At 38.2% G+C, this 24,875-nt stretch overlaps 1 protein-coding gene across 12 annotated transcripts in view; it reads left to right on the top strand.

The window, feature by feature from the left end:
- The window catches only part of MARCHF8 (membrane associated ring-CH-type finger 8), a 237,764-nt gene that overhangs the window by 69,015 nt on the left and 143,874 nt on the right, over positions 1 to 24,875 (top strand). For 2 of the 12 annotated variants that reach the window (XM_077124606.1, XM_077124605.1), the window contains exons 1-2: positions 7,128 to 7,319; positions 12,620 to 12,739. The exons of 2 other annotated variants lie outside the window; for them this stretch is intronic. The gene's annotated coding sequence lies outside the window, so the exon portion shown is untranslated. Of the gene's footprint in view, positions 1 to 7,100; positions 7,320 to 7,431; positions 7,721 to 12,619; positions 12,740 to 24,875 lie in introns of those variants that run through there. 8 more of the 12 variants (XM_077124622.1, XM_077124619.1, XM_077124609.1 and 5 more) reach the window with 8 other exon arrangements.

Below are 24,875 nucleotides of genomic sequence, written 5' to 3'. Positions count from 1 at the left end.
GAGAGTGGTATATTGAAGTCTCCCACTCTCAGTGTTGATATGTAGATGGGTCCCTTCAGTTTTTCCAGTGTGTGCCTCATATACTTTGGAGCTCCATGATTGGGAGCTTACACATTTATGATTGCTATTTCTTCTTGGTAAATTTTCCCCTTTATTAATTTGTAGCATCCTTCTTTGTCTGTTAGGATGTCTTTACATTTAAAGTCTATCTTGTGTGATATTACCATAGCTACTCCTACTTTCTTTTGGTTATAGCTTGCATTGAAGATCTTTTTCCATCCTTTCATTTTCAAGCTGTGTCTGTGAGTCTAAAATTGTGTCTCTTCTAAACAGCATATAGATAATTGTGTTTTCTAATCCATTGTGCCAGTGTATCTTTTAATTGGTGAGTTTAGTCCATTAATATTCAAAGTAATTACGGTAAAAGCAGTTCTTGTCTCTACCATCTTGTCCTTTAGTTTTTATTTTTCAGATCTGTATATTATTTTCCTTTGCTCTCTTTTATTTCTTTAAATTACCATTATTCTTATTCTTCAATTCTGTGCCCTCCTCCAGACCTCCCTTTCCTGTCTTTTTTCTTTTCAGCTGATGAACTCCCTTTAGTATTTCTTGTAGAGCTGGTCTCTTGTTAACTAGTTTTCTCAATCTTTCTCTGTCTTTGAAGATGTTAATCTCTCCCTCAATTTTGAGGGATAACTTGGCTGAATAAAGAATTCTTGGTTGAAAGCCTTTTTTGTTCAGGATCTTAAATATATCATGTCACTGCCTTCTTACTTCCATGGTTCCTGTTGAGTCTGAAGTCAGTCTTATTTGTTTTCCCTTGTATGTAGTAGATTGCTTTTCTTGTGCTGCTTTTAGGTCTTTCTGTTTTTCTTCAGCACCTGAAAGTTTGATTAGTATGTGTCTCGGAGTAGACCTGTTCAGATTTATTGTATTTGGAGCTTGTTGATCCTCTTCGACTTGCATATTTACATCTTTTATAAGGGCTGGGAAGTTTTCCCTGGTTCTAGCTTCAATTAACTTTCCCAACCATTTACTCTTCTCTTCTTCTGGGGCACCAATGATTCTTATTTTTGTGTGCCTCTTGTTATCCTTCATTTCCCTAAGATCCACTTGCACTTTTTTTCCATTTTCCTTGCCATTTGTTCTTTTGTGTGCTCTAATTCAATTGTCCTATCTTTTAGCTCACTTAGTCTGCCTTCTTCTTTGAATCTGCTATCATGTGTCTGTAGTATATTTCTAATTTGTTCTATCTTTTGTTTCTATGATATCTGTCCTTTTTCTCTTTAACCTTCTAAATTCTTTATGCTTTTCTAGTGTCTTGTTGATATCTGTTGTTTCTTTTTAAATATCCTTGAGTAGTTGTTCCATATTCTGTGTTTGCTCTGGAATTTTGATTTGTTCATTTGGCTGGGCCATTTCTGTTTGGATCTTCATGTGCTTTGTGTCTTTTCTGTTGTGTTTGGGGCATTTGATAATCTTGATATGGTTATTTTGTAATTTGGTTTCCTTCACTCTTATAAAGTTTTGTATTTAATTAGTTTTTACTGAATTTTTCCTTTTGCACTTGGTTTGTCAGTTATACTCCAACAAATCAAGGTCCAAATCCCATGTGGGGAATATAATTCAACTTAAGGATCTATTAGAAGCTAAGCATGGATTCGCGGGTGGCAGATTCAGTGGCAGAATGGCTGCCTACCATGTGGGAGACCCAGGCTCAACTTCTGGACCATGCATCAAAAAAAAAAAAAAAAAAAAAAACAGTAAAGAAGAGAAAAAGAGATAATAAGAATGTAATAAAATTATGAAACACAAAATCAAGAAAAACAACAAAACACACTTCAACATTAGTAGGCCCCAGAATCAAAAGGAGACACTCCAGGGTATACCTGGAGTGAAGTCAGACTGGTGCCCACCAATGGGGGAGAAAATTTAAGAGAAAAAAGAAATGAGAAAATGAATAATATGTGGAATAAGAAATAAAGAATAAAAATATAAAATATCTATAAAAATAAAAAATAATGAAAAGCACAGTGATGCTACTAATAAAAATGTATAGAAAAATATATTTTAAAAAGTGGGGAAAGAAAAAAGATATTAAGACAAAAAGTAAAAGTAGAAAATAAAAACCTACGCAGATAGGGAGTTTGTCTGCCTGCACTTACTCCTTCTCCCCAATGCATGGTACACCTGCTTCTTCTTTTTCAGCCCCACCCATCCTGGCCAAAGCGACTCAAGGATGGTGTGCTCTGCAGGGGGCTGCTCCTGGCCCAGGGTGGCCCATCCGTGGGTCTCTGCCAGGAGGACTGGGCAGCCAACCAGTCGACCTGGTGGATCAGCTGTCCTGTAGTGGTGGTGGGTCTCCCAGGCACCACTCTAGCAGGCTGGCTATTTCTAGCACCCAGCTGGGTGCTTACTTCACCTGTCCCTAGTCCCACCCCCACAGTGGAAGATCAGGCCCACCTTTGGGCTCCCCCTGGGTACTGTTCACTGTGATCCTTGTGGGGAGTTTTACCCAGCCTGCAGCTGGTTCAGGTTAGAGCCAAGGATAGTCAGCTCCCTCTTATGGTACCTTCCTGCACACTGCGAAACAGCCTGCCCAGTGGGGAGCTCGGTCACCTGACCTACCCGCTTTCCTCCCCAGAACTGCCTAAAGACCCTCTTTGTTTCCTCACACCGTGGGACCCCTGTGCTAGTCATTTTCTTCCCATCCCCTATCTTGTTTCACAGAGCCGGATTGAACTCACCCCACTCCGGTCTGCCATTTTCCCGGAAATCCCCCTTTTGTATTTCTTGTAAAGCAGATCTCTTGTTAATGAACTCTCTCAGTGTCTGTTTACATGTGACTATTTTAAACTTTCCCTCATTTTTGAAGGACAGTTTTTCTGGGTGAAGCATTCTTGGTTGGCAGCTTTTCTCCTTCAGTTCCCTAAATATATCATACCTCTGCCTTTTTGCCTTCATAGTTTCTGATGAGAAATTGGGACTTGGTGTTATTAAGTGTCCCTCATATGTGATGAATCACTTCTTTCTTGGTACTTTCAGAATTCTCTGACTTTGGCATTTAACATTCTGATTAGTATGTATTTTGGAGTAGGTTCATTAAGGTTTATTCTGTTCAGAGTATATTGTACTTCTTGGACATGTACCTTTATGTCTTTCATAAGAGTTGGGCAATTTTCAGCCATTATCTCCTCAAATATTCTTTCTACCCATTTTCCTCTTTTTTTTTTCTTCTGGAACCCCATGACATGTATGTGCACTTTGTACTGTCATTCAGTACCTGAGACCCTGCTTCATTTTTTTCCATTCTTTTCTCTATCTGTTCTTCTGATTGTAAGATTTTAGGTGTCCTGTCCTCTAGCTTGCTGATCCTTTCTTCTTCCTGTTTAAATATGCCACTGTATGTCTCTAATGTACTTTTTTATCTCTTCTATTTTACTTTAATTTCCATAAGTTCTGTTAATATTTTGCATGCTTTTGAGTTTTTCTTTATGCTCACTCAGTGTTTTCTTAGTATCCTTTACTTAGTATCCTTAGTTCCCTTCAGTGTTTTCTTAGTATCCTTTACTTAGTATCCTTAGTTCCCTTCATCTCCTTGGATGGATTTAGGAGGTTTTTTTGAACATGATTGATTAGTAGTTTGAAATCCTGTATCTTATCTCGGTTTTAATTTTTTCCTTTTACTGGGCCGTATCCTTCTACTTCTAAGTACGGCTTGTAATTTTTTACTCGTATCTAGGCATCTGATTACCTTGATGAGTTTACTCTGAGGGTCAGTTTCTCTCGTCTAAGGTTTTCTTGTTAATTGGCTTTGTGTTTAAAAAAAAAACCTCTTCTTTAACAAACCTTCTCTACTTATTTTAGACCTTTAGAGTAGCTTCTGTTTAACCAATCAGAATTTTTAAAGTCTTATTTATCTGATTCCTACCCTGCATATTTTGTATGATTTTTGAGATTGCACTATTGTGCATTTGTTTCACCCCAGGAGAAAGCTTCCATTCCCCTTTTCCTCCTTCTGGAATGTTGATCTGTTCTGTTTGTTTTTTATTTTCCTCTGTAGCATTTTAACACTCCTTTCTTTGTCTCTAGCTGCTTTTCCATGGATGTAATTCTCTGGATGAGGGTCACCCCAGAGAGGACCTTCTCAAGTCAGTATTTCCCAGTTAAAACAGGGATAGGTCCCATGAAAGGGGTGTAAATTGGTTCTAGAGTACCTTGGGGATGAGAACTGGAAGGATACCAGTCTTTTCTTTGATGGTTCCCTGAAACTGTACCCTCCTGGCCTACCCATCAGTTGGTGCTTTAGCCAATTTTTCTTGACAGTCCTAAGGTTTGTACTATGCCTTTGATTTTCAACCTACCCACTCCTGCCAGGGGTGCAGTTGAAATCAAGACTGCCAGCCCCTTTTATCTGCAGTGGTTTGAAATTCTTGTTCAGCTCCCCAGATCCTGTGATGTGAATTCTCTAATCAACAGTGTCAAACTGCACTGGGCTGTGCCTCCCTGCCCCTTCTCTTGGGGAAGAGCCACCCTTCAAACTGTTCCCTGCCACCCTGAGAAGTTACTGCATTTCTCAATCACCCCCACTTCCTCCCTTGCCAGGGGTGTGGTTGAAACCAAGGCTGCCGGCTGCTTTAGAATGTAGCTGTTCCCAGTGGTCTGAATTTTCTGCTCAAAAGCCACAGTTGGTGCCTGGCTGTTTTCCTGCCCTGTTCTTGGGAAAGAAAGCTTCTGTTTGCAGCCAGAGAGTGGCTCTTCAAGGCAGCCTGCTGTGTCAGGGTGGATGGGCACCAGTCTTTGTGGCATGGAAATATGTATACATTGATCTTCACTGCAATTTATTAGTTTCTTCCACTTTTCCCTGGATGGTATACAGTGTCCCTGTGTTTTCTATGGACCCTCAAATAGTTGTTCCAGACTATTCCTGCTTATTTACCAGCTTCCATGGAGGATGAACAATTCTAGACATCCCTACTCCACCATCTTGAAAAAAAATTGGTTTTGTCTTTGAAATATGTCAAAAATAATTGTTGGTAGCATACAACAGGCAGGTCAGAATCAGGAATGAGTAAACAAAGATATTGTGAAACCATATCTTCATGTTTATTAATAACGGGAAAAGGCACTCAAAGTTGGAATCAGGAAATATGATTTTAAGCTCTACCTCATAATAGCTTTGTTACGACTTATTATTGTTCATAGCTTTGCAGTATTTCTTACATTCTGCATTGTAACAGGAACACTTGTATATCCTCTATGGTGGATGAAATGCCATTATAGAAAATATACATTTGCAGTATATCTTATACATAACAATGCATTTTATACGTACTTAACATTGGCACTCTAAGTAAATTAGTACATGGTTAAAATGTTATGGTGGAGAATTAGGTTTGACTGGCTCTGAGGGTAACATGGGTCACCTGGCTCAAGCAGTCCTCTAGGAAGGGATGGGTAATTTCCCTATAAGGCCAAGGCTATGGAAAGGAGTGTACAAGAAGTCCCCATCAACATAAACAGGATTTGGAATTAACTTGCTGTAACAGGCCAGCACTCTGTTTGGGATAGGCACCTAATCACCTGTGAGAATTCCTCCCTATGACAGCCTTCCCTTCCATTCTATTTGCAGAAGCTCCTTCCCAATGCTGCTTTACTTTCTTGCTGCAGGCCAGGCGGCAAGGGTCCTGATCTGGTACAGAACACACATACTGAGGTTTTCAGCCCCCTTTACCTCAGGACTCTGAGCACCTATATCACTACTATGTTGCCAAAAGATGTTTACATTTATTGTTCACTTTGTGTTGTCCCAAAATATTGTCAGGCATTTCCTCTCCATAACCATTCTATTCAGTAGTTGTCTTTCTTCCTCTTAGAGGATGAAAGATGCTCAGAAAGGTTAAGTATATCGCCACGATGTTAATGCCTGACTTGCCCTAGTTTTGCCTCCATGAAGACTGCTTCTCAGCCCTTCTGCACAGCCCATAGATCTCTCTGGAATCAGGAAGGTTGTCTGCCACTTCCCATAGATATGCAGGATTCCAGGTCCATAGATTATTCAACCAACTTTTTTTTTTTGCTCACCGGCATGGTCTAGACATAAGGTAAGCCAGTGGAAGATAATGTTCCTGCTTTCATGGAAATACCTGGGGAAAAGCCAAAGCAGCAGAAATACCCAACAATGTTGTGGCAGCTGGCCTTGACAACCTGTTCTCTTCTGAGAAATAAGTATGCAGAAAATTCATTACTGCACTTCCTCCTCTTCATGTTGCATTGTAGCTGTGGTATAGAAATGAAGGTATTTGACCCTGCTTTACTGACCTGGAGTAGATTTTGAGCTTGCTGTTTGGGCCTGTCATTTTGTCCTTTACTGAGACAGCAAATATATGCAACATGATCAGACTTGTAGCGACGACTGGATCAGCTATGCAATCGATCACTCCTGGACAACAGAACAATTCTGAAATAGTTGAGAGGCTTTGCTTTTAACTCAATAATTTACTGAGAAAAAAAATACAAACTACTAGTGTTTTATCCTGTTTATTATGAATATTATGGGAGAAATAAAATTGACAATTGCAGGAACTTTATATCTGCAAAGTTTGATCTAGGAAAACTATTTGGTAGAGATATTCACTAAAAACTAGCTACATAGCGAAAGGTTGAATATTAAATCAAGTAGATATGTGTATTTACACAGAGACTAATAACTATGAAAATTGTAATAAAATATAAAATAAAAGTTTTAAGTCCTGTATCCCTCCCTGCTGCTCTTTCTCTGGCGGGAAAAGGCTGTGGGCATCAACCTTTCACTCCGGATAAAGGAGCAAACAACACTATTTAGTCCCCTGTGCCCTGTTGTCTTTTGTGAAGTTTGGGTTTAAAATAAAAGCGTTCTCCATTTTCTTCAAGTTCAACACAAGGCAGGCTAAATTCCCTTCTCCCCAAACACGAATACTACTACCGGTCAAGTCCAAGGGTCACTAAAGCCGTAAGTCAAAGCCTTAGGTAGCCTTTCATTTCTCGACCTGGGTGGGTCAAGGTGCGTCATCTGTTGCTTCCGCCCAACAGATAAACGGCAGCCCAGAGGGCTGCAGCGTTCAGCTACCAGCGCGCTGGGGTTGCCAGGGTAACAGCTCCGCCCAAGCCCCAGGCGACCACGTGACTACGTTGTCACGTGACGGTCCAGTCGAGTGTCTTCCAACCGAGAGGTGTAAACAGGCGTGGAGGTGGCGGAGGACTGCCCGGCTGCTTTCGAGTCTCCGGCATGGTCAAAGCGGGCCGAGCCCGTTGGGCAGCGAGCTCAGCACCCACTTGAGGTAAGTCTCGCGGCCCCCGGGGCCGTGCGCCCTCCCTGCATGCACCGTCTCCGCCGGCCCTGGCCGCGCAGGCCCCCGGGTCCGGGAAGGGGTGTGGCTCCCGGTTGCTCGGCCCTCGACAGGTGGGCAGGGCGGGGCGGGCGCAGGGGCCTGCCGGGGAGACGACAGCGAACATTACCCGGGGGTCTCTCCGCCGGCGCTCGCCTGCCCTTGGGCGGCAGCTTCGGGTTCCTGTGTGAGTCCTGCTCCGGACAGGCTTTCCGCGCTCGTCCTTGGCCTGTGTTTCCACGTTTGTAAAGTGAAAGTTTGAACTGGGTGATCTGTGAGGATCTGCCACCTATGACGTTTGTGCTCTCTAGAGAATTCTGCGTATGTTGGAAGCTGCTAAAGGGACCGCATAGGTAGATCTTTTGTCCTTTAATAGCGAAGTTCTTGTTTGTTTTTAAATCTGTTTACATCTAAGACGATTTGGATTCATGTTCACCTGTGTGGAATTTTTTTGTGGAAAACTTTCTAGGAGCACAACGACTTATATTATTGAATTTTCAAGTTTTTTTGTTTTTAAAGCAGTGCAACCATCTTTTTAAAATTTATTCTTTTTATTCACTGAATTTCAGTTTTTACAAATACTCTTACAACAGTTTAGTTTCCTCAGGTTTCGGGGAAAACACTTCTTGTATATGAAAAACTCTATTATCTGCTCCGTTTTTCCGCAGATAATTCTGTTGGCTGGATTAAGAAACGCTAACAGAAACGGTTTTTTTTGTTGTTGTTAAGCCATAGAGTAATGCATTTATATTTACAAAAAGCCACAAATAGATATGCATTTTTCCTGTATTGGGAAGTCTTAAATAGAAGTTTAAACTTGGAGGCAGTGATGATTTTAATCATAATGAAATTCTAAGTTGAGGCTTTGTTTTGAAATCCATATTCATAGACAACTGATCAATGCAAACTCTTTTTCTACGAAGTTGAGTTCATGTGCACAGGATGTGTAGCATTTGCCCACTACCAACGAGTCTTCTGTATCTGATGTATGGAATATGAATTAGTAGCAACACCATCATTTTACTTCAAGGAATTACTAGTCCCCTTGAAGGTTTTCTTTTGAGGATTTAGCCTTCAGTAGCACAGGTTATGTACAAAAGAAGAGACAAAACATTTCTTGGTAAAGTCAGAACATTTACAAACTGCACTGATTCTTACTTTTCTGAAAATTGACCAACAATTAAGCAGGATCTCCTAAATAGAAAAAATAGGAAAAATATATTTGACTGTGCGCCCATCTCATAACAAAATATGTATATATTCTTGGTGATTGAAGAAATACGTCCTTGCCTTCTTTATTCTCTTTGAAGAAGACTGTTTGGTATAACTTTCTTAAAAAAAAGAAAAAAGCCAAGTGCCAACTACCTTATTTTTGTTGGTTCTGTTTTGTAACTGCTACCCTCAAGGTACAGTAATACCCTTGCTAGACCAATGTCTTTCAGAAATCATTCAAGGAGAGGAGATGAGTGGTGGCTGAAGGAAGGTGGCTAACTTTAAAATAATTGTAGATTGAATCTTGCGCTATTAAGCTTAGTAAAAGTGCCACACATTGATATATAGGGGAAAGTGTCCTTTTCTCTTCGCACTTTTTTTTTTTTTAACTTACAGTGTGATAAAACTCAGATCCAGCCTGTGGCAACCCTCTTTCTTTAAACAAAGCCTTATTTGGAAGCCTAATTTGTAAAAAATATTGTAATGAAACTTTTGTCTCTTTCTTTCCCACACTACTGTCAAGGACTCCCAGGGAACACTGGTTGAGAAGCTCTGAGTTGAGGAACTGTTTTGTGTATTTGTTAATGTGCCATTCATCTGGAAGATGAACTCTTTGTGAGTGTGGCGCTTTCTGTCATTTTTTCTTTGCTTTTCTATTCCTGTTTGAAAACAGACTCACTTTCTTGATCTTTAATTTAAGCTTAGGTAAGCCACTTCCTTTCTTTGGGTCTCAGTTTCTTCTACAAAATGAGGAAATTAAATCGATTTCATGTTTGGCTCCAACTAGGTTTGCCCAATAAAATGTAGGTTGCCCTTGTTAAATTTGAATTTCAGATAATAATAAATTTTTAGTATATATACTGCATGGGACAAACTTATACTAAAAATGTATTCTTTGTATCTGAGATCCAAATTTAACTGGGAGTCCTGTATTTTTACTTGCTTGATCTAGCAACTCTTGTGCTACCCTTTTGTCTTCTTTAAATTAGCTCCAAGTAGAACTGAGCTCAAAGCATAGACTGGAATGAATTGATTTAACTAGTCGTGCCCCCCACCCACCCTGTTTATTATCAGTAGTGTCTAGTCTTGAGAAGCATCCCTGTTAATTTGTGGTCTCTATTTTTTCCTATGTAGTAGTTCACTTCTGGCATAACCACTTAATGTTTAGGCTTATAGTTTTGGAGGAAAAAGTTTAAATATCCCAAAGCAAAAAAAAAAATTGCTAAAATTTCTAACTGAGTCTTGAAATGCCAAATTCTTTTTTTTCCTCTGTTAAAATTACTTGTGAACCAAACCTGTTTTCTAGTTATGTGACTGGTTTCCAAGATAATTTGTAGTGCAGTGGACTGTACTGGTAGTAAAAAATCTTTCAGGAAGTTCTTATGCCTTCTAATTCTGGCTACTGTGAATATGGAAGCTGATCAATGTATGTACTACAAACATTATTTTTTGCTTTAGCTGACAATTTTTAATCTCATCTTCTTTGTATGAACAATTTTGATGCTGAAATCTTCACATGATGTAATTTTTGATTCTTCAGTTTTTGAGAGTGTTTTTACTAGGCTGGATACAGTTTCTTTACTCGGCCCACTCTGATATGCCTGGCTGTTTTTACTCATTTGGTCATTCAGTGGTCAGCAAATAAGTGAGTGCCTTTTCTGGGCCAGGCTGCTATGTCTAAAGTTCTAGTTCTCCAGGTGCTTATCTCTGATAGAGGATTCAGTGTAATCCTAGGTAATATGATAAGGGCCTTGAAGTAAAAGGAGTGCTGTTGAGATGGAGAGAATTGGTGCTCCTAGGTCTGATAGGTTGATGGGCAGAGTTTCCTGGGGAAGTGGTATTTAATTCAGGTTCAGAGGTTGAGCTGGTAGAAGGTGAATTGGTCAAGAAGATAGAGGTTTAAGGAAAGGTAGGGAGAAACAGGAAAGGTCAGGGAATCTACTTCAGTTCTGCAATATATACGCTTTCTGGGATTGAACATCGTTGATCATATTGTGTGTTAACTTTTGGCTCACTCTGAGGGTTCTAATGAACATGTGCATATTGGGATCCAACTGCATCAGTGTCAGTATCTTTCTGTATTGGAAAGGCCTTAGTTGTCAGTTTGGCTCTTTAAAAAAAAAATTTATGAAATACAGCACATATACAGAACATGTAATTTGCATATATAAAGTTCTAAAAATAGAATATTACCAATATCTTTTAAATCTCCTCTGTGCCCCTTCCTGATGGGCTTTCTCTTCCCTTCAGAAGTAACTTGTAGCATAATGGAAAATTTAGCTGGTCCTAGTGATTGTAGTGTCTTCTGTTATTCATGATGGGGCCAGACACACCTGTAGTCTTAGGGTGGGGACTGGCCGCACCAGAAAGTCTGACCATGTGTTGAGGAGGTTAGGAGTCGGAGCCAAGTCATGCCAGCCTGTCTTCCTGGATGGGATGGGGAGCTGCAGATTGAGTTCAACCATGTGGGCGTTTGAGTTTTCCAATCTCGCCTGCTTAACGAAACCCATATGAACCTAGACACTTGAAGCTTCAGTGAGCTTTTGTGTTTGAGAAGATACATATCTGTGGTGCAAGAGTGGTGTGTTCTGAGTCCATGTAGAGAGGATCTGGAAACTTGCATTCGAGACCCTCCCAGACCTCACCCTGTGTCTCTTCTTTTCTACTGCTTTGTATTCTTTTACTGTAATCAACTATAATAGTAGATATGGCACTTTCAGTGAGTTCTATGTGTAGTTCTAGGAAATTATCAAAAAAAAAAAACAGAGTGGGGGGGATTCCAGATTTTGGTCAGTCAGTCAGCAGTCTTGGTTATAATTGCCTGTGGCCTAGCCTCTGAACTTATGAACAATAATTGCAGTCCTCAAACAGTCTTGCAGAGGATTGCCCTTAACCTGTGGAATTTGGTCTAACTCTGGTTAGTCAGAGTCAGAATTGAAATGAATTGAGTTACGGCCGTCTTTGCAGTTGCTAATTGAACTTTTGAACGCACATATAACCGCTCTTGCAGTCTGTGTTATCATTTCCTTCATTTCTTTACTTTCTTGGATACTCTTACTTTATCTGTGTGCTTTCCTGTCTTAGTTCCCCAGCTGCTAAACCAGGTATCATGTGATGGATTAGTTTAAACAACACACATTTATTGGCTCATGGTTTTGAGGCTAGGAGAGATCCAGAATTGAGGTGTCAGCAAGGCAATGTTTTCTCCCCAATAGGGGAGAAATAGGATTAAGGCCCAACCTAATTCAGTTGGGCCACACCTAAACAAAAACAATGTCTTCAGGAGATCCTATTTGCAGTGACTTTCACACACACAGGATTGTGTTAAGATCCTGTATTTTTCTCCGGTGCATAATTGACATTACCACAATCCTCAAACAGTGTATTGTTTACTTTTGCATATTTTTCAACTTTATATAATATAATGCATCATATTATGTGGAATTATTTTCTATGACCTTTTCCTTTATAATTATGTTGCTGACTTTGGTTTGTGTTTGTTGTCTGTAGAGCTAGTTCATTTTTTTTCTTCTGCTGAGTAATATTCCATTATAGAAATACATTTATCAATTATATCTGCCTATTCACAGGCTTATAACTCATTTTTCTACTTTCCTATTGATGGACATTTTTGTAAGTAGTTTCCTTTTTTCTTTGCGGTGTAACTCTGAATAAACTTTTTAATTTCTCTTAGTGCAAAAATTTCTCTGGGGTATACATTTAGAAGTGGAGTTCCCGATTATAGATACACATCTGTAACTTTATGAGATAATGCCAGGTTACTTTCCCAAGTGTTACACTGTTTCACCCTTCCTGTAGTAGTGTATGAGAGGTTGGTTATCTCTGGGCTGAAGATTTCCCGTGACTAATCTTGAGCTTTTGACCCATAGGTGCCAGTGCAGACAAGAGTGGGTCTCCATGATTTTGGATTAGGGGAGTTGTGGCCTTCAGTGGACTTTGTTATTGAAAAAGGAAGCACAATTATGTAGTCATTCAGTTTAAATTTTTAAGTGAAGCTTAGAGGGTTTCTTCATTTCTAGGAATGAATGAAGGAGAAAGGAAGTTACCAGTGACCGAGAAGCGTGTGAATGAAACACAGTTCTTCCAAACCTGACAGTTATTTCACAGTTGAAGTTGAAATCACCTAGGCAAAACCTAATGTAAGTATGTTCTTAACAAGAGAAATAACTTTGATTTACAGAAGCTAGAGGGATAAAAATCTGCGTTGGTTAAGAGGCTTTTTTTGTCTTGCTTCTTTTTTGGGGGGGGGTTTGTATTTAAGGGAAGCATCATTTTAGTAACTAAAGAGGAATCTTTTCTTCTATCTTGAAAAGTCATCACATCTGTCTTTTTTTAAAGGCTTGCTTTGTGCACACCGAAAGGCTTTATTCTCTAGTCCTTGATTAAGATCCTAAACCATTTTCGTGTGGCTTGCTCTTCATTTTGGAATTGATGGCTAATCTTTAACACTTAAAAAAGTTGATAGTCCCAGCTAATTATTTCATTTCTTTATCTGAAATAGAGTACAGACTTTTAAAAATGGTATGCTTGTAATGGATATGTAGAGTATTACCAAAAAAAAAAAAAAATTATATATCCTATACTGACAGGTTGCAGTAGCCTAGAAGCTGATCCCAGTGATCCCCATGTCCTTGTATTAATGTCCTCATATAATCCCCTTGAGTGTGGATTGGATTTAGTGTTTCTCACATCTAATATGTGGTAGAAGTGATGGGCTGTCACTTCTGAGATTAAGTCACAGAAAGGCTGTGATGCTTTCTGGTGGGTCCCTTGCTTTGGGGGGCGCATATGCCATATTTTAGGGGATAGGGCTTCTGGAATGGCTGCAAGAGGCACTCTGGGAACTCTGTTCTCAGTGGAACAACCATAATTTGAAACTTATTAAAATGCTTGTAGTCTCTGGAATTGTCCTACAAGTACCTAGCAAATGAAGAAATGTTTATTCAAGAGAATCTACTTAATATTGGTGAAAACAGCTAGAGTCTGTGGCACGTGTGTTGTGACCTGCTTCCTCGTTGTGCACTCCCAGGCTCAGTATGAAGAGCATCCTACCCAGCACAGCGGTAGCCAGGAACATGGGGCTATATCTGCTCAGCGCCCTTTCAAAGGATATAGCGTCTCCCTGGGAGGGGCAGGCCACTATAATTTCTTCTTTCCCACCCCCCAGATTTGTGTTGCAAAGAATAAATTAAGGTGAATGAGGCTGAGAGGTTGGGGCTCCCTTTCCCCATCCTGCTTCATTGATTGGGTGGGGGCTGTACCCCAAGCTTGGCAGATGAAGAATATCGGGGCCTTTTGCCATCGTTCTATTTGTAGGGCATACCTTCCCTGCAGAGAGAGATAAGCCAAGATGTCCAGAGGCTACTGCCTCTGCACAAAGCTCCACCTTGCTCTGAAAGCAGGGTGCTCTATTCCACCTCCAGGTGGAAGGTAGCAGTAGCACAGATTTTACCCTGGTGAGAGGCAGGCCTTAATTCTCCCCAAGGGAGCAGACTTTATTTGAAGAAGAGGGGAATTCAAGCCTTAGGGAGCTCTTGAAAACAATGTTACAGATTTTGGCTGTAACAGTTAGCAGGAGGCTGGTAGCTCCCTGAAAGCAACAAGCTACACTTTAGGGTAGCCAAAACTTTACCAGAGAGTAGGAAAGCTATTTGAACTAATAAACAAATTTGGCAAAATTGCGGAGTACGAGATCATTCTGTGTGTTGAATATAGAAATATAGAAATATTCTGCATTAGTATATAGAAACTGCTGTTTCTAAATACTAACAGTGAACAATCTGAAAAGGAAATCAAGAAAACTGTTATAATCACATAGCCACTAAAACAATCATGTCTAGGGATAAATTTAACCAAGGATGTAAAGGACTTATACATTCAAAAAACTATGAACAATCCTGAAAGAAATTAAAGAACATCTAAATAAATGGATATACATTCTGTATTCATGGATTGGAAGGCTAAATATTGTTAACTTGTCAGTAGTAACCAAAGCAATTTACAGATTCAGTAATCCCAGTTTTTCTTAGCAGAAATGGAAAAGCTGGTCCTTAAATTCATATGGAATTGCAAGATGCCCCCAAATAGCTGAAACAATCTTGAAAAAGAAGAGCAAAGTTGGTGGACTCACATTTCCTGATGTAAAACCTTATTACAAGGCTACAGTAATCAGAATAGTGTGGTACTGGCACAAGGACAGACATAGACACCAATGGAACAGAATTGAGGATTCAGAAATAAATCCTCTCATCTATGGTCAGATGATTTTTGACAGGGGTACTAGATCCACTCAATGAGGAAAGAATAGTCTCTTTAACAAATAGTGCTGGGAAAACTTTATATCCATTTGCAAAATAATTATTTTGGACCCCACTTCACACGCAAAAACTAACTCAAAAAGAATCAAAGACCCAAATTAAAGAACCCCCTATAAAACTCTTAGAAGAAAACATTAGGAAATATCTTTAAGACCTTATATTAGTCATTGGGTTCTTAGGCTTTATACCGTAACATGAGTAACAAAAGAAAACATGAATACATTGGACCACATAAGAATTAAAAACTTTTGTGCATCAAAAGACATTATCAAGAGGCGATGCAGTGGTGGCTCAGTGGGAGAATTCTCATCTGCCATGCTGGAGACAGGGTTCAGTTCCTGGAGCCTGCCCATGTGAAAAAAAGAAAAAAAAGATAGTATCAAGAAAGTGAAAAATACCCTACAGATTAGGAGAAAATACTTGGAAATCATATATCTGATAAGGGTTTAATATCCAGATATATAAACAACTCCTATATTTCAATAACAAAAAGATGAAAAATTAAAAATGGGCAAAAGACTTGATTAGACATTTCTCTGAAGAAGATATACAAATGGCCAATAAGCGCATGGAAAGATGTTCACCATCATTAGCCTAAAGTAAATGCATATCAAAACCACAAGATACTATTTTCCCACTAGAATGGTTGCTATAAAAATAGGGAAAATAATAGGTGTTGGTAAGGATGCCAAGAACTAGGAGCTTTTTCCGTTGTTGTCAGGACTGTAAAATGATACAGCCACCATGGAAAATAGTTTGGTCATATTGTCATAATTATTACTTACATAATATTGTGTTTTGTGTAAAAAGAGTAGCATTAAAAAGGAAAGCAAATATATATTTATAGCTTTTACTACCTTAACCTTCATTTCCTTAATCCATTAAAGTTTTACTCCCACTTGCCTCCGCTGTGCTGTTTTACTATATGAAATATATAATAGAGAGACAATAGAGAAAAATCGAAACCGCAGTGTGGTTCTTGGGGAAGATCAATAAAATTGACAAACTTTTAGCTATACTGACCAAGAAAAAAGAGAGAGGATTCAAATTATTGAAATCAGAAATTAAACAGAGGCTGTCAGCACCAGTCTTAGAGAAAAAAAAAATTATGAAACAGAAACAAAACAAAGCATACCAACTTAAAAAATTAGGACTAGAAGGGAACTTCCTCACCTGATAAAGGGCATCTATGAGAAACCACAGGTAATATCATACTTAGTAGTGGAAGCTCTAGGTAGTTTTGTAACAGGCTTTTTCCATTTCTATACAGCAGAGTACTGGAGGTTCTAGTCCAGGAAAGTAGGCCAGAAAAGCGAAGAAAAGGCCTCACAATTGGGGGAGAATAAATAAAACTAACTCCATATGCGGATGATGGCATGATTATGGATATAGAAAAGTCCACCCAAAACATCTGAAATTAATGAGTGCAGTAAGGTTACAGGGTACAAGACCAATATGCAAAAATCAGTCGTATTTCTGACACTAATGATTAACAATATGGAAATTAAGAAAAAATCTGTTTACAAAAGCATCAAAAAGAATAAAGCTCTTAGGGTTGTGTTTTTAAAAAGTAATGCAAATTTTACACTCTGAAAACAACAAATATTTTTGAATGAAATTGAAGAAGAACTAACTAAATGGAAAGATATCGCACATTCATGAATTGGAAGACTTAATATTTTTAAGATTTTAACAATATTTATACATTTAGACAATTTCTATCAAAATCCAATTTGCTTTTTTACAGAAACTGACAAGCTGACCCTAAAATTCATATAGAAATGCAGGGGATTCATAATAGCCCAAACAATCTTGAAACAAAAGTACGAAGTTGGAGGACTCACACTTCCCAGTTTTAAAACTTCCTACAATATTGGAGTACTCAAGACAAAGGACTTGAGAGGCAAATTGATTTTCAGTTGTGCTGGGACAACTGGATATTCATATGCAGTCATGCCATATACAAACTTTAACTCAAAATGGATCACAGATGCAAGTATGAGATAAAACTATACAGCTGTCCAAAGAAAATTTAGGTTTAGGTAAATTGCCCTGGTTTAGGGAAAACCTTAAATATGGCATCAATAGCACCAGTGAGAAAAGAAAAAGTAGTTTAATTGGAATTCATCAAAATTAAGAACTTGTAGTGCAAAGTACAAGAAAGTGAAAACACAAACTACTGAACGGAGAAAATTTTTGCAAATCATATATCTGATAAGGGACTTATATGTAGAATATATAAAGAACTATTACAACTAAATAATAAGACAGTAACCCACCTTAAATGTGGGCAAAGGGTCCTATACAACAGGAATTTATTGGCTTACGGTTTTGATGCTAGGAGAATTCCAAAATCAAGGCATCGACAGGTGATACTTCTTCCCTGAAGTCTGTGGCATTCTGTGACGGACTGCCAGTGATCTTTGGTCCTTGGCAATGTATCGTGGTGCTTTCTCCTTTCTTCTTGGTTCTGTTGAGTTCCACCTTGTCCTTCCTGTGGTTTTCTCTCTGTGGCCTTGTATATAAAGCCTCCAGTAATAGGATTAAGACCCATCTTGTTTCAATTGACCACATCTTAACTAAAAATAGCATCTTCAAGAGGTCTTCATTACAGTGCACAGGAATGGATTAGGGTTAAGGGCGTGATTTTCTGGAGTGTGTCACTCAGTCTATCGCAGTGTTTCTCCAGTGAAGATATGCAGATAGTCAATGAACACATGAAAACACGCTCACAATCAGGGAAATGTAAATCAAAGCCACAATGAGATGCCAATTCACATCTTCTAAGATGTCTCCAGCCAAAAGGACATATAATAACAAGTGTTGGAGAGGAGGTGGAGAAATTTGGACTCATCATTCAGTGTTAATGGTTATGTGAAATGGTGCAGCCAGGGAGGGAAACAGTCTGGTAGTTCCTAAAATGTTTAAACATGTGGATGCCACATGACCCAACAAGTCCACTCTTAAGTATATACTGAAGTAAATGAAACCCTATGTTTACTCAAAATCTTGTGCATGAATATTCATTGTGGCATTATTTGTAATAGCCAAAAAGTGGACACAACCCAAATATCCATCAACTGATGAATGGGTGAGGTGTGGTACATATGTAAGCTGGAACATGTTTTGAAAATAAAAAGGTATGGAGTGCTGAAATATGTTATAACATTGGCAAACCTGAAATGTTGAGATAATATCTTTTTTGTTGTTGTTGTTAAATCCTATCTTCTCTGTTATATTCCTCCTTTTTAAATGACATGTATAGATAAAAGCAATAAATTTCAAAGTATATCACAACAGTTAGTTGTAGAACAGATTTTAGAGTTTGATATGGGTTACAGTTCCATAATTTTAGGTTTTTATTTCTAGCTTCTCAGAGTGATACTGTAGGCTAAAAGAAATATCAGTATAATGATTTAGCAGTCATACTCATTTGTTAAACCTGACCTCTATATAACTGCACCATCATCTTTTTTCTTTCTTCCACTCTTTAGGAGTTATTTGGGCTATGCCCATTCTAACTTTTTCATGTCGGAAGGGGCTGTTGATAATATGGGCTAGTGGGATGGAACTAGTTGATGTTCTGGAGAGGCTGGACCTCTGCATTTCAGGACTTATCTGGCCCAGGGACCCATCTGGAGGTTGTAGGTTTTCAGGAGTTACCCTAGTGTATGGAACCTTCGTATAATTTCGTATAATGCCCTAGGTATTTTTAGGATTGGCAGGAATGTTTTTTTTTGGGGGGGGGGGGGGTTGGCAAGTTATGATAGGTAGTGATGTCTAAGTGAAGTGTGAGTAAGAGTGAACTCCTGTGTAGCCTCTCGACTGTATTTGAACCCTCTCAGCCACGATACCTTATTTGTTACACTTCTTTTCTCTGTTTTGGCCAGGATGGCATTGTTGACCCCATGGTGCCAGGGCCGGGTTCATCCCAGAGGTCATCTCCCATGCCACCAGGGAGACTTTCATCCCTAGATGTCATGCCCCATGTACGGGGAGGGGCTATGGTTTCACTTGCAGAATTGAGCTTAGAGAAAGGCCATGTTTGAGCAACAAATGAGGTCTCTGGTGGTAACTCTTAGGCATACCTATAGGTAGGCTAAGCTTCTCTACTGCATAGATAAGCTTCACAAGAGCAAGTTTTAAAATCTAGGCCTTGGCCTATTGATTTAAGTGTCCCTAATGTTTGGCACAATATCGGGGTTTCCCCAGTGGTAAAGTTTAATAGTTCCATAATTTCCTCCCATCCTTCAAGGGACTTGGTCAGTACTTTTTGGTTATTTGCCTAATATACTCGAATGTGTGAAGGTATTACATTAAGTTATACAGGATTAAAGGCTCTCATTCTTATTCTGGGCTCCCTGTGTTTGGATTGTTGAAATGATCTATCCAGACAGGTTGAGTTAGATCATGTGCTACAGAAAACCTAGGTTCTGAACATAATAAAACCTTTTTCCTTTGGCCTCAAAGAGTAGGTGAAGTTCTAAAGTACAAGCAGTTTCTTCCTACCCTGGTATTCTGAATTACCTTAATTCTGACCCGATCAGCTTCCTTCTTATCTCTAAATACCAGGTTATATATAAATCAAACAGCCCCTCAAACTCCAAAAATAACATTTACTACTCTGGACTAAATGTGACTACTATAAGAGCTTACAGTCTAGGGTCCAGTTTTCTTATAAGTATTTTCTAAATGAAATCATATGGTATTTGCTCTTTTGTTTCTCACTTATCTGACCATTGTTTTAAACGACTGAAGTTTAGAGAAATTTATTTTGCAGCAATACATACTTCGTATACTAGCAGCAACGTTGAAATATGTGTTGCTTTTAGTTTTGGTGTTCTAGAAAACAGTGGTGGTTAAATCAATAAACTACAGCTGACTATCATTTTTAAAAATATGTAATTGACAATGAGTAGGCAGTAATACATACATTTCCTGAAGTATCCTCTAAATTGGGGTAAAACTTATGTCCAGAATAGTTTATATTTGTTTTATTCCAATTTGAAATTGATAACCTCTGTAGATATATTATGAATTTCTATTAACCAGAGCATCTATTTCCCATGAAAATAGCAACACAGACTTTTTCTCATATTGTCATGGTCTTCTGGTAATTGTTATATATTTAAAAGTTACTGGTGTTTGCCCTTTGTATTACAACTCATTTACATTTAGTAAATATCAACTGATATTTGTATGGGTTTATTTCTGTACTCTTTCTGTTGATTTGTGTGTTTGTCCTTCTGCCAGTGTCATGCTGTCTGTATTGCTTTTGCCTTATGTAAGTTTTGAAATTGGATAGTGTAAATTCTCCAACTTTGTTCTACGTTTTAAAACATTTTTGAGGGTAGTCTGGGTCCTTTGGGTTTTCATATAAATTTGAAAATCAGCTTGCCATTTTCTCAAAGTATCCTCATGGGATTTTAATTGGGATTGCATTGAATGAATAGCTGAGAATTGTGATCTTAACATTGAACCTTCCTATCAACATGGCATATCTCTCTATTACTTAGTTCTTTAATTTCTTAAAATGTGCTTTGTAAATTTTACATTGTAGAGGTTCTGTACATATTTTGTTAAACTTACCCCTAAGTATTTTATGTCTGATTCTGTTCTATGTGTGGTTTTTTAAAGTTTTAATTTTCCAGTTGTTCATTGCAAATATGTAGAAATAGAATTGATTTTTGTACTTCTTGTATCCTACAGCCTTTCTAGGTTAACTTATTCTAAGAATTTTTTTTTTTTTTTTTTTTGGTAAATTCTGTAGGATTTTCTGCAAACACAATCATGATAATGAACAAAGGCAATTTTACTTCAGCCTTTGCAATCAACCTGCCTTTGCTTTGTTTTATGTGCTAAGTAGGATTCACTAGGTAGGCTCTCAGGACATGGAAGTGGTGATTGTGGGCTGATGTCTTTGTTTTGTTCCCATGCCGAGGGAAAGCATTCTGTCTTTCATTTAACACAAAAGCACTAAATCATGAAATTTTAAAATGTTGCATTGGGCTTAATCTAAATTTAAAACTTCTGGTCCTTAAAGGACACTGTTAATAAAAAGAAAATGTAAGCCACAGACTGGGAGGAAAAGTATTTACAATTCATATATCTGACAAAGCACCTTTATTCACTACATATAAAGCAATCCTACAAATCAATATTAAGGTGGTAGAGAACCCAAATTGCAAAATGGGTGAAAGATATAGACAGACATTTCACAAAAGAAGATATTTGATATAGTTGCATTAAAACAGTGCAACATATTTAGCCATCAGTGAAATGCAAATAAAAATGATAATGACAACTCTTTACCCACAAAAATAGCTAAAATTTAAAATGACATCTCTTTACCCACAAAAATAGCTAAATGTTGGTGAGGGTATGGAGTAACAAACCGCTGGTGGGAGTACATAGTGGCACAGACACTTTGACCGTTTTTCATAAGTTTGAACATAATCTCTGTTCTAGTTTACTAGCTACCAGAATGCAATATACCAGGAACAGAATTTTTTTTTTAATTTTTAAATTAATTAATTTTTTAATACAAAAAAACACACCAAAGAAGCGCAAACCTTCTTATTTTGATCGTTCCATTCTACATAGATAATCAGTAATTCACAATATCATCGCATAGTTGCATATTCATCATTGTGATCATTTCTGTCTACCTGCCTACCTACTTACTTTTCTGTCTGTCTTTCTGTCTATATACATGCACACACCACACACCCATAATGCATAGGACAGGTCAAAACAATGTTTAGCAAATTGCTAGTTGGTTATGTCTAGGTACGTGTGATTTTTAAAAACTGATTGGGCTTTTATGTATTATTTGAATTTTCTTTTTCAGTGAATGTTATTGGCCAAAAAATGAGGTGTTTTTTCTTTATTATTTTTATTTCGTTTTTTTGGTAATATAGGAGCTTTATTCCTGGAGGGTTTCAGTTTTTAAAGTAACCATTGAGTAGACATTAGCGTATTTGTTACATTTGTGTAGAATTTAAACACCTTTACCTGGTAACCTCCACCAATTACGGAACAAATACTTACATTACCTTTGTTGCTGCCTGGGTGACCCTTTTGACCCCTTACCTCCTATAAACATAACCGCTAACTCTGTATTTTGTGTTTATTATTTCTTTGTTCTTTCTAGTTTCATCACATTTGTATCTCTAAACTGTTTGTTGTCTTTTCTTGTACTTTTGCACTTTATAATTAGAATCCTGCTATGTATCCACTTTTGCCACTTGGTTTGTCATCCCACGTTATATGGCTGAGACTCATCCAGATTTTTGCTTGTAGTTGCAGTTAGTGCATTTTCATTGCTGTGTTGTGTTACCTTGTGTGAGTATTGCACAGTCTGTCCTTTCTACTCGTTTTAAAAAAAATTTTTATTAATTAAAAAAAAAATTACAAGAAACACAAACATTCCCAGCACATAACACTCAGCAATTCACAATATCATCACATAGTTGCATATTCATCATCATGATCATTTTGTCCTTTGTACTCTTGATGAGTGATTGGGTTTTCATTTGTGTTTACTCATCTGAGCAGTGGCGAGGTGAACATTCCTGGGCACATCTTCTGGCTCACATGGGCAAGAGCTTCTCTGGGACGATAGTTCTATAGCTGCTGAGTTGAGGGCATGCGTTTCTTTTACAGCTTTAGAGTATTAGTTTTCTGTTGTTTTGTCACAAATTGCCACAAAATTAAAAGTCAAATTTAATTTCTCACAGTTCTGTGGATCAGAAATCTAGCAGGCTGTGCTGGATTCTTACAAGACTGAGATTAAGGTGGAGTTAAGACTGGACTCCTTTCTGGAGACTCTGTGGGTGAATGTATTTCCAGGTACCTTCACATTTTTGGTGGAATTTACTTTCATGCACTGGTAGGACTGAGGTTTGCATTTCCTTGCTGTTTGTCAGCTGGGGTCTTTCTTAGCTTCTAGGTGCCACTCACTTTCCTTTCCTCATGGTCTCTTCCCTTTCTCTTCAAAGGCAGCAGTGGTGAGTGGAGTCCTTTTCATGCTTCAGATCGTCATGTCCTCCTCTTCTGCCTCATTTCATTTTTGCCTCTAGCTGGAGATAGTTTTCTGCTTTTAAGGGCTCATGTGATTAGATTGGGCACATCTGGCTAGGTAGGGTACACTCCCTGTTTTAGCCGTAGAATTCTTTCACAGCTGTACCTAGATTAGTGTTTGATTGAATAACCAGGGGATGGGAATTTTGGGGGGACATGTTTAGAATTCTGGGTACCGAAGTAGATAATTGTGATTGTTTTTGATAGTAGTTGTGCCATTATGAGTTTTTTCCAGCAGTATAGATTTCCTGTCTTTCTACACCTTTGCTAGCACTTAATATTGTCAGATATTTAATTTTTTGAACATCTGGTGGCTATGAGGTAGAACCTCATGGTAGTTTTTAATCTGTATTTATATGTCCTTATTTATCCATAAATAATAGGTGGTTAGATTTATTGCTTTATTAAAAACTTTACATGAATAGTTTTATAATGTATGTCCTCCCTAACTTAAGGAGTTTTCATTTAGAATTATGTTTTTGAGGTTTATCTATGATTTTTTGGTAACTTCTCTTTGATATTTAATTGTGTGAGAATATGTTGTACTTGATCTACTGATGGAAATTTGGATCTTAGATTATGTGTTAGTTCTCCGTGTGAATATGTGAGAGTTTCTTGAAGGTACGTATGATGAGGGGAAATTATATATAGTAGGTAAACATCTAGAAGTAAATGATATGCATCTTCCCTTATTTTTCTGCATAGCAATACCTCTTTTTAAAAAGTAGGGTTTTTTTCCCCTCCTGGCCACCATTCTTTTCTGCTTTCACTTGTTGCTGCTTTTATCCATATGACAAGTTGATTTTTTTTGCCTTCGAAAGAATGACACAGGTAACATATGTTAATTGCAAAATAAAAATGTCAGTGCTGTATTGATAGTGCATAAAGAAAAATACATCTTCAGCATCATTATGCTTTTTAATAAAAGGAGAAAAGTACTGTGTGTATTTTTTTAAACATGCAGAAAATGCTGCATATATTATTTTTAAACACGTCCAGCCCCTAGCATCCATTAATCTGCTTGCTGTCTCTATGGATTTATCTATTCTGGATGTTCATATAGTTGAAATCATGCAGTAGATGACCTTTTCTATGAACTAGCTGAAGGTTTTTGAAATCCATCATAGGTATCATTGTAAGTATCATCATGTGTATCAGCACTTCACACCTTTCACTGTCAACCTGTTTGTGTCTTTGTATCTTATATGAATCTCTGGTAGGCAGCACATAGCTGGGTCATGTGTTTTGTCCATTTTGCCAGTCTCTGCTTTTTATTTGGAGAGTTTAATCCATTTACACTTAAAGTAATTACAGATGAGGAAGGATTGCCCTTTGCCATTTTTCTCTTTGTGGGAAGTGTTGTGTATGCTCAGAACTTGTATTCTGACAAATTTTACCCTAGAGAAATCAAGGAGCGAGTCTTTTGTTGGAAGACAAACCCTCTCTCCCCTCCGCCACACACACACACACACACACACACACACACACACACACATACACAACACCATTCTGAGGTCATTCAGTTTCTCCAGAATTACCTGTTCTCCTACTGTATACTAGTCAAGGTAGTTTGGGCTCTTGCTCCTCAAAGTATATTCCATATACAGCCCCACAAGTTATCACCTGGAGCCTGTGAGGAACATAGAACTTCAGGTCCTATCCCACACCTACTGAGTCAGAGTCTTCACCCTCATAGGGATCCCCAGTTCACACCAAGCAGTTTAGGAAGCACTTGGTTGTGCTGTATTGGAGGTTGTAGGTTTCTAGAAATTAATCATAGTGCATGAAATTTTTGTAGAACCTCAGATAGAGCCCTGGGTGTTCTTAAGGGTTGGTAGGCATGGTTTTGGTTTTGCTTTGGGAAGCCATGGTAAAT

Source organism: Tamandua tetradactyla, chromosome 13 (assembly GCF_023851605.1).
Source record: "Tamandua tetradactyla isolate mTamTet1 chromosome 13, mTamTet1.pri, whole genome shotgun sequence".
Taxonomy (NCBI): Eukaryota; Metazoa; Chordata; class Mammalia; order Pilosa; family Myrmecophagidae; genus Tamandua; species Tamandua tetradactyla.
This window is presented reverse-complemented; position numbering and strand designations above follow the sequence as displayed.